An 8,229-nucleotide genomic window follows, 5' to 3' on the forward strand; every position below is an offset into this window, starting at 1 on the left:
GCGCCGGGGTTCGCGACGGGGTCCAGGGCGCGCGCCTCCCGAGGAGCCGCAGACGCAGGGTCCGCGCTGCCGGGGTCCCGAGACCGTGGAACCCCGGGGCGCGGCTACGTGGCGTCTTCCTCGCGCGGGGAGCGGTGTTCTAGGCGAGGCGAGGCGCGCCGGGAGCCCAGGCCGCGCTCTGGCAGCCCGCGGAGCCGCATCGCGGAGACCAAAAGGGGGGACACGGGGGCCTCGTGGGGGGCTCACGGGACCCAGACCATTGGATAGGGGGGGCCCACACCCCGCTCCACGACCCCTCATGCCCGCCCCTTACCCCTTCAGCCGCGCGCCGCAGCGGAGAGGCGCGGCGCAACGTGGGGTCCCCGGCTCCACGAGACGTGCACCGCGCGAGCCCGAGATGACCAAACAATGAAGGCGCCGCGGCCACTGCCCGGACTGCCCCGCACTCGCCACAGTCCTCCCTCTCACGGGGGTCCCAATAAAGCCGCCCCCCACCCGCCCTGCACCCTCTCAGGCCCTGTGACCCCCTCCTCCACGCGTCTCGGGAGGCGAGCGTGGCGCGCGCGCGCGGGGTGCTTTGAGCAGAGCGCGCGGGGTCCCCATGTCGCCGGGAGAGCGCCGGGTTCCCACCCCCGACAGGAACCGCGCAGCCCCTCGTTCCGGACCGCTCGCGGAGGCGGACGGAGCGGCCGAGAGAGGCGGGGTCTGGATGGGCGCGGGGAGACGCGGTGGACAGAGGCAGTGACCGCGCACCGCGATTACCGCATCCACCCCTCGTCCACCCCCCGCCACCCGGCGCTCGCCTCCCCTGCGCCCGCGCGCGCGCCACCTTCCCGCATCGCGCGCGCGCGCGCCCGAGCCACGCGCGGCTCGCGGAGTCAGGGCAGGGAGTGCGCAATGAAGCGAGACGCCCCGCGAAACCACGGGAAACGAAGCCACAACAGCGGCAGCGACGACACGGGGACACGGGCGGCAGCGCAGCGCGCTCCTCTTCGTGCGCAGCGTCGCTCTGCCAATGCAGGTCCCTTGAGACCTCCTCTTCCCTCACACCCGGCTCGCCAGGGGCCCCCGTGTCCCTCTCCTCTAGGGCACCGCGAGGCCGCGCGGTCCCCGCATCGCCGGGCCGCGGCGTGCGCGCGCGCGTCGCCCTGAGTCGCGCGGTCCGGCGTGGGAGCGCCGATAACAGCGGAGACCGAGGAGGTAGAGGAAGCTCTGGGTGCGGGGGTGGGACGGCGTGGTCCAGGAGGGGGTGATGAGAGGGTGGGTGGGGGAGGGAACAGAGGGCTCCGAGACACGCGCGCGCGCGCCGTGCGCGTGGGTTTTATTGCTCCACGGTTACGGCGGCGGCAGGTCGGCGCCCTCCCTCCCCGCCCCCCTCAACCTGCCTCTCCCTCCCCTCCCCGCTTCGCTCCCCGCCCGCGGGTGACGCCCCCGTGTTTGTGATTTCGGTCCAAAGTCAAAATAAGAGTCTGCGCCCCGCGCTACGTCAAGGGCGCGCGGCGCAGGTGAGCGGCGGCGGCGGGCCGCGCGCGTGCGTGCGGAGCCACTCCTGGGGGTCAGAGAGGGTCACCCACGCACCTCACCACCACCAGCACCATCCACCACCGAACCTCCACGTCGCCCAACCGCGCGCCGCCGCCCAGGAGCCCCGTAACGCGTGCGCCGCGTGTCCCGCGACCTCACCCGGAGCCGCGCTCCTCCATGCCCATAAGCTGCTCCCGGAGCGGAGGTCTCCGTGTGGAGTCAGTCCCCCTATACCCCCCCCTTCCCCTGGTTGTCTACCCCTTCCCGGGTTCGGAATGGCTCCCCGTGGTGAACTCCGACCCGAGCACGGGGTCCCCAGCGTGGGGGTCCTGTCCCCGCGGTGAGGTCCGTCTTTGCGCACCGTGTCCCCCCTCTCGGAAAACAGCTGCCACGTGAGGGTTTCTTTTTTGAGGAAGGCAAAAAGTGGGGGGCCGCTCTCCTTATGCCCCCCCCCTCCCCGCGCGCTCTGGTTCCCCTGGGTCCCCGGCCCAGGGGTTCTCACAGAGCCCCCATGGGAGAGGGACGGCCTCGTGACCTCGCGTCTCGGTCTCGCCATCCGCGCGTCGTCGCACGAGACTCTTAGTTTAGGAGAGCGCGGCGGAGGGTTGCGGAGGGGAGCAGAGGGAGGCGCCGCGTCACCGCGTGTCGCTCCGAGGGCCGAATCAGATCGCGCGGGGAGGAATCAGCGGAGCGGGGCCCCCGTTATAAGGACCCCCGCGCCTCCAGCCCCCGCTGCACAACGCGCGCCACCGTCAACGACCGCGCACTGGCCCGGGGCACCGCTCATGGTAAGTGCCGGCTTGACGAGGGAATCTGGGGGAGCCGGGGTAAAGGGGGAGGGGGGTGGTTGAGGGGGGTGGGGGTCGTGACCCCTCGGAGGGGGTTGTCAGTGAGGGCGGAGTGCGGCGATGGGTCTCGATGCGGCGTGGAGGAGGCGGTGGCGGGACGTGGTTTGAATGCCGCACCTGGGCGCCTTCAGGGACGCGCGCCGCTCCAAGTCCGCAGGGCGCGCGCTCCCTGCACATGTTTCATCCGAGTCCCGTGAAAGGGGGGCAGGAGGATCGTTGCCGGGTCGGGTGCCAGTGCGAGGAGAGAGGGGGGCGCCGTGCCCCCCCCCCCAATACCTGTGGGTGGCATCGCGCGCGTCGTCCGGTGGAGGTGCGAGAGGGGGGCGGGGAAAATGAGTCGGGCACCAATTTGACACCCGCCGGTGTGCGCTCAGTGCTGATCTGTGTGGGTCTAGCGGAGTCGTTGGGCTGTCGAACCGAATGGATGTGCCCTGCCTCCATACGTGGGTGTCTCGCCGAGTAGGTTGGTGTCTATTTAAGTGGCTCGCACGGTATACGAGTGGTTGGCAGCGTGTTGAATTTCGTGCTTGGCAGGGCGTTCTAACTCGGTGTCTTGAGTGGCTCGGTGATTGTCTGGGTGTCTACCTGTGTGGCTGACAGAGTTGCCTAACCGAGTCGTGTGATGTGAGTCGTGTGATGTCTAGCCGTGTGGTTGGCTGGGTGTCTTAACTGAACGGTTGGTATTCTACCTGAGTGACTTCATAGGGCGCCTACCTCTGCGGCTATGGGGCGGGTTACAATTCTGCAAAGTCAGTACAGGCCCTGTGTAGAAGGGGCTCGTTCCCAGGTCCCCACGGGACATTCGCCACCTTTTCCCGGGCTCCCAAATCACCGCTGCCCCCCCCCCCCGCAGCACTCCACGTGGGACGCGTTAACAGCCACGCGGATTCTGTGCCGCAGCTGCAGGAGCCACAGGAACTGAACTCCAGTGGGGAAAACTGGGCCCAGCCAGGGACATGGGACCTAACCCAGGTCCCCTCCACCGCCGTCCAGGGTCCCAGCTTCCTCCCCTCGGAGAGAGAGGGAGAGCCCCCCCCCTCGCCTTCCCTTTATTTCAGCATGCCGCTCAACATCTATGCGTCGGGTTTAGAATCTCATGCAATATTTCCTCGACATTGGCCGAACCTCGTACCCAGCCCCTCCCCCCCCACCACCGCCGATAGCGAGGGGTGGAGCAGGGGCATCATATTCCGGAGCTCCGCCTCGGACGGCTCCGTCTGCAACCCAGCCGCCTTGTCCATTGCGCAATAAAAGCGCCGGGGATTGAGTTTCTGGATGATGTCGCGGTGACTCGGTTCCGAAATTCAAAGCCAGGGCGCAGTGGGTGGGGGGTAAGGAGGTAGGGGTTTTGGGGGGGGGGGGGGTGAGAGGGGTGGGGGTGGGTGGGGGGGCTGTTTGACCCCCCCATTTACGCAGTGGCCCTGTCTCATCCCTCTAACACAGGGAAGGGACACCTCGTTCCCCTCCCCACCACCACCCCCCCCCCCCTCAACCCCTCAAACCCAATAGACGCAGCCCCCCCCCCCCTCTTCCCTGACACTTGCCCCAATCGGGGGCAGCGCAAGGGGGCGCTGCGCACTCCGCATCTCGAGGGGAGGGGTCGAGGCTGAGAGGGGGGGGAGGAGGGGGGGTGGAGAAACCGGGGGGGGGGGGGGTGACGGGGGCCGTTGGTCGATCTTACTCAGAGCTCCCACAACAAACCGATCCCCATGGCAACAGCCTCCTCCGCCAACCCCCGCCCCCCGCCCCCCCGCGCTGCCCTCGCTTCTCAAGAATCCGAGCCGTGGGGGCCCGGCTCAGAACCGGGGGGCGGGTGGGGGGGGGGTGAGGGGCGGGGCGGGCGGGGGGAGGAGGTGGAGGAGGCAATTCAACGTCATGGAGGCGATGCTTTACGCAACTATTAACCCACGCACGCGTGCGAGCGCCTGAGTGTATGAATGAGTGCGTGCCTGTGTGTGTGTGAGGTCGACTCAGCCTCGAAGGCGATGTGTCGTAAACATCGCCACTAGGGAGACAAAGGCGGCCGGGCGTGGTGCTGGCCACCCACCCCTTCGTGTGCCGTGCCGGTCTTCATAGGTGCTCGCTAACAGCACACTTGCCCCAACAGTCTGTTACGACTCCACATAGTATCTTTGTCTTTGTACACGTGTGTAAGTGACTTTAGGTATATGAGTGTGTGTGTGAATGAGTGTGTGTGTGTATCTGTGTCGTTGATCTGTGTAAGGGTGTGTGTGTACACTGATTTCCCGTGTGTGTGTGGGTATGTGTGTCGTGATTGTATGTGTTTATTGTGTGTGTGTCCGCATGGCTAGATGTGTGTGTTGTGTGTGAAGCGGCAGCGTAGCGCTAACCACGACGTTACAAACCCCGGCCACCCGAGTTCGATTCACGCTCGTTGCCAATATCAGTGACACATTTCTGAACCGATTCTGGGCTCGGCATATCACGAGTACCGGGTGCGCGGTGTGGGAACATCAGCATTGGCGTGGTGCTGACCACCCACCCCACCTCCTCGTGTGCCGTTCCGGCCTTCATCAGGTGCCTGCCGACAGCACTTGCCCTCAAACGTGTGTGGAGGCTATACGGGGGAACTGTGTCTTTGTTTCTTGCAGGACGCCCTCCCGCACCGCGCACCGCTCAGCTATGACTGGAGCCCCCCCCAGGCTCCCGTGTCCTGTCCCTCCTGGGGTCCCAACGACACGGAGTGCAAGACAGGTGAACATCACCACCAACACCATCAACACCATCAACAACATCAACACCATCAACAACATCAAACACCACCATCAACAACACCATCAACACCATCAACACCACCATCAACATCAACACCATCAACGTCAACACCGTCAACACCCTCAACACCATCAACACCACCATCAACACCACCAACACCATCAACAACACCATCAACAACATCAACACCATCAACAACACCATCAACAACACCATCAACAACACCATCAACACCATCAACAACACCATCAACACCGTCAACAACACCATCAACACCATCAACAACACCATCAACCCCACCATCAACACCATCAACACCATCAACACCGTCAACACCCACCATCAACACCACCATCAACAACACTACCATCAACACCCACCATCATCAACACCACCATCAACACCACCATCAACACCACCATCAACACCATCAACACCACCATCAACACTATCAACAACACCATCAACACCATCAACACCACCATCAACACCACCATCAACACCGTCAACACCGTCAACAACACCAACACCATCAACACCACCATCAACAACACCATCAACACCATCAACAACACCATCAACACCACCATCAACCCCACCATCAACACCATCAACACCATCAACATCATAACCAATATTATCAGCAGCAGCACCATCATAATTGTAGTCGACATAAACATCGCCAACATCGTAATCATCATTGATACTGATGATTACGATGGTTAGCACGGTTGGCTACGTACGGTGTGGAAGAAGTTCAACATACACGCAGAGTTTTCGATTTAAAGCTTTCGTGACTGCAGGGGTTCATATTCTTGGTTCTGTCGGTAAAGTCATTTTGAAGGGAAATACTATTTTTCTCCTACGTGACTTTATTTCCCTTATAATTGACTTTACCGAAAGAACCAAGAATATACATGCAGAGGTTTCGCGGTTCGCAACCAGAGGCCACCCTGGTTAATACTGCGGCGGTGTGGTATTGACCACGCCGTCTGCTTCACTCGTGGGTGAACGTTAAAGATGCCGTGGCCTTATTTGGGAATAAGAGAATATGCCATTGTGTGCCGGTCCAAATGATTACAATGTGAAAATTACCAAGAAATATGAATTTAAAAAATGTTGTATTCTTAATGCCACATAGCAACATCGCCCCCTACTGCCAGACTATGCCCGCCTGTGATAACTATCCCTGGCGGGTATAACCTGGCACAAGTACACAATGTACCAATTATTATCACCACCATCACCCCCATCACCACCACCATCATCATAGTAATTTATCGCCACACCCATCGCGTTCCCGCCACGAAGGGAGCCACTGCCGCGTTCGGGTCCCAGCCCGGTGCGCACACTCAGGTGCCCCCCCCACCCAATCCGCCCCCCACTCCCCCAGGGACCCCCTCTGCTCTGAACAAAGCGCGTGAGTTGCGGGAAGGGGGGTGGGGGGGACAGGGAGAGGATAAAGCCCCGGTAGAGGGGTCCTACCCGGGCATATGGCCTCACCGACACGCCCCCCGCAACCCCAACCACCACATACACTCACCCCTCCCCCTTACCTCTGCCAATTAGTGCACGCGCTGACACCTGTGAGCGAGTCAATTACACCCCCCCCCCGCCGTCCGTCCACAACCCCCCAAATGTCTCGTAACCCCCCCCCCCTCGCACCTCCTCCCCCCCCACTCCCAAATTTTGTCAACAACCCTCCTCATCTTCTCCTCCCTGCCCCCCCCCCACACACACACACACCTGGTCTGGAGGGGAGGAGGCTTGACCCCCAACTTGACCCAAGCGCCGTGGCTTCCCTGACCCCGCTAACGGTGCCTCCGTGGCTTCCCTGGACCCCCGCTAACGGTGCCCTCCCCGTGACCCCCCCCCCCCACTACACCCCCCCCCCACTACACCCCCCCACTACACCCCCCCACTACACACCCCCCCCCACTACACCCCCCCCATACGCACCCCGTCCCCCCCCCCGTGCTCCCCTGCATCTCGCTCCACCCCCCCCATGATCCCTCCCCCACCCCCCTCCCCCCCCCCATGATCCATCCCCCACCCCCCTCCCCCCCCCATGATCCCTCCCCCACCCCCCTCCCCCCCCCATGATCCCTCCCCCACCCCCCTCCCCCCCCCCCCCATGATCCCTCCCCCACCCCCCTCCCCCCCCATGATCCCTCCCCCACCCCCCTCCCCCATGATCCCTCCCCCACCCCCCCCATTATTCCTCCCGCCTCAACCCGGTCTCCGCCCGCGCACCTGGAGCCGGTATTCACGGGGGGGTAGAGGGGGGGCGCGTGGGGGGGGGTGGGGGGTGAGAGCTGTGGGGGGGGGGGCAGGGATGTCGCAGTGCGCATGCGCGGCGCTGTAGTCAGGTGAGCTATAAAAGGGCGCGCGGGGTGGAACCGGGAGAGACGCGGAGCTCGGATCCCGGCGGCTCCCATCTTGAACCCCCCCCCAAACCTCACCCTGCTTCCCCTCACCCTTGATCCCCCCTGCTGCCCCCTCACCTCCTGCTCACCCCTGTTCCCCCCCTCACCCACCCCTGCCCCCCCCTCACCCCTGCTCCCACCCCTGCTTCCACCATGCTCCCCCATCTCCCGCTATATCCCCTCTCCCCTTCTCCCTCTCATGCTCCTCTTTGTCCCCCTCCAGTTCCTCCTGCTCCCCACGACTTCCCTCTATCGCTTCTCTCCATCGCTCTGCTCCCGCGTTGTTCCTCCCTCCCCTCCCAACTTTCCTTCGATGTTAACTCATCTCCCATGCCTCCCCCCGCCCCCTCCCCCCGACTCTAAACGCTCCATGTGGTGATGTAACTCACCTCGCCCCCCCCCCTATCTCACCCCCCCCCCCGCCCCACAGGATGGAGTGGGGTCACCACGCGCGCACCTGGGAGAGGAGCTGAACCGCAACAGCCAGGTGAGTCGGGGGGGGGCTGGCATCACGTGGTTATTGATCGTGGTACTCATCCGGGTCCTTGGGGTACCCATCGTACTCGTGGTATCCATGGTGCCGATGGTGCCGAAGGTCCCTCAAGGAACATAAGATACTCATCAAGACGATACCGATTTGTGCTCGTGGTATTGATAACACCGATGCCATCCGTGTTTGCGATGGTAGTGATGCT

General features: G+C 63.5%; 1 long non-coding RNA gene across 1 annotated transcript; it reads left to right on the plus strand.

Moving 5' to 3' along the window:
- The first annotated feature begins 2,268 nt into the window (after window positions 1-2,268).
- Window positions 2,269-8,026, plus strand: LOC144728286 (uncharacterized). Its single transcript, XR_013587504.1, has 3 exons — window positions 2,269-2,312; window positions 4,985-5,087; window positions 7,965-8,026. It is a non-coding gene; the product is annotated as an uncharacterized LOC144728286 (long non-coding RNA).
- The last annotated feature ends 203 nt before the right edge of the window (window positions 8,027-8,229 follow it).

This window comes from Lampetra planeri, chromosome 28 (assembly GCF_965212315.1).
Source record: "Lampetra planeri chromosome 28, kcLamPlan1.2.h2, whole genome shotgun sequence".
NCBI classification, from domain to species: domain Eukaryota; kingdom Metazoa; phylum Chordata; class Hyperoartia; order Petromyzontiformes; family Petromyzontidae; genus Lampetra; species Lampetra planeri.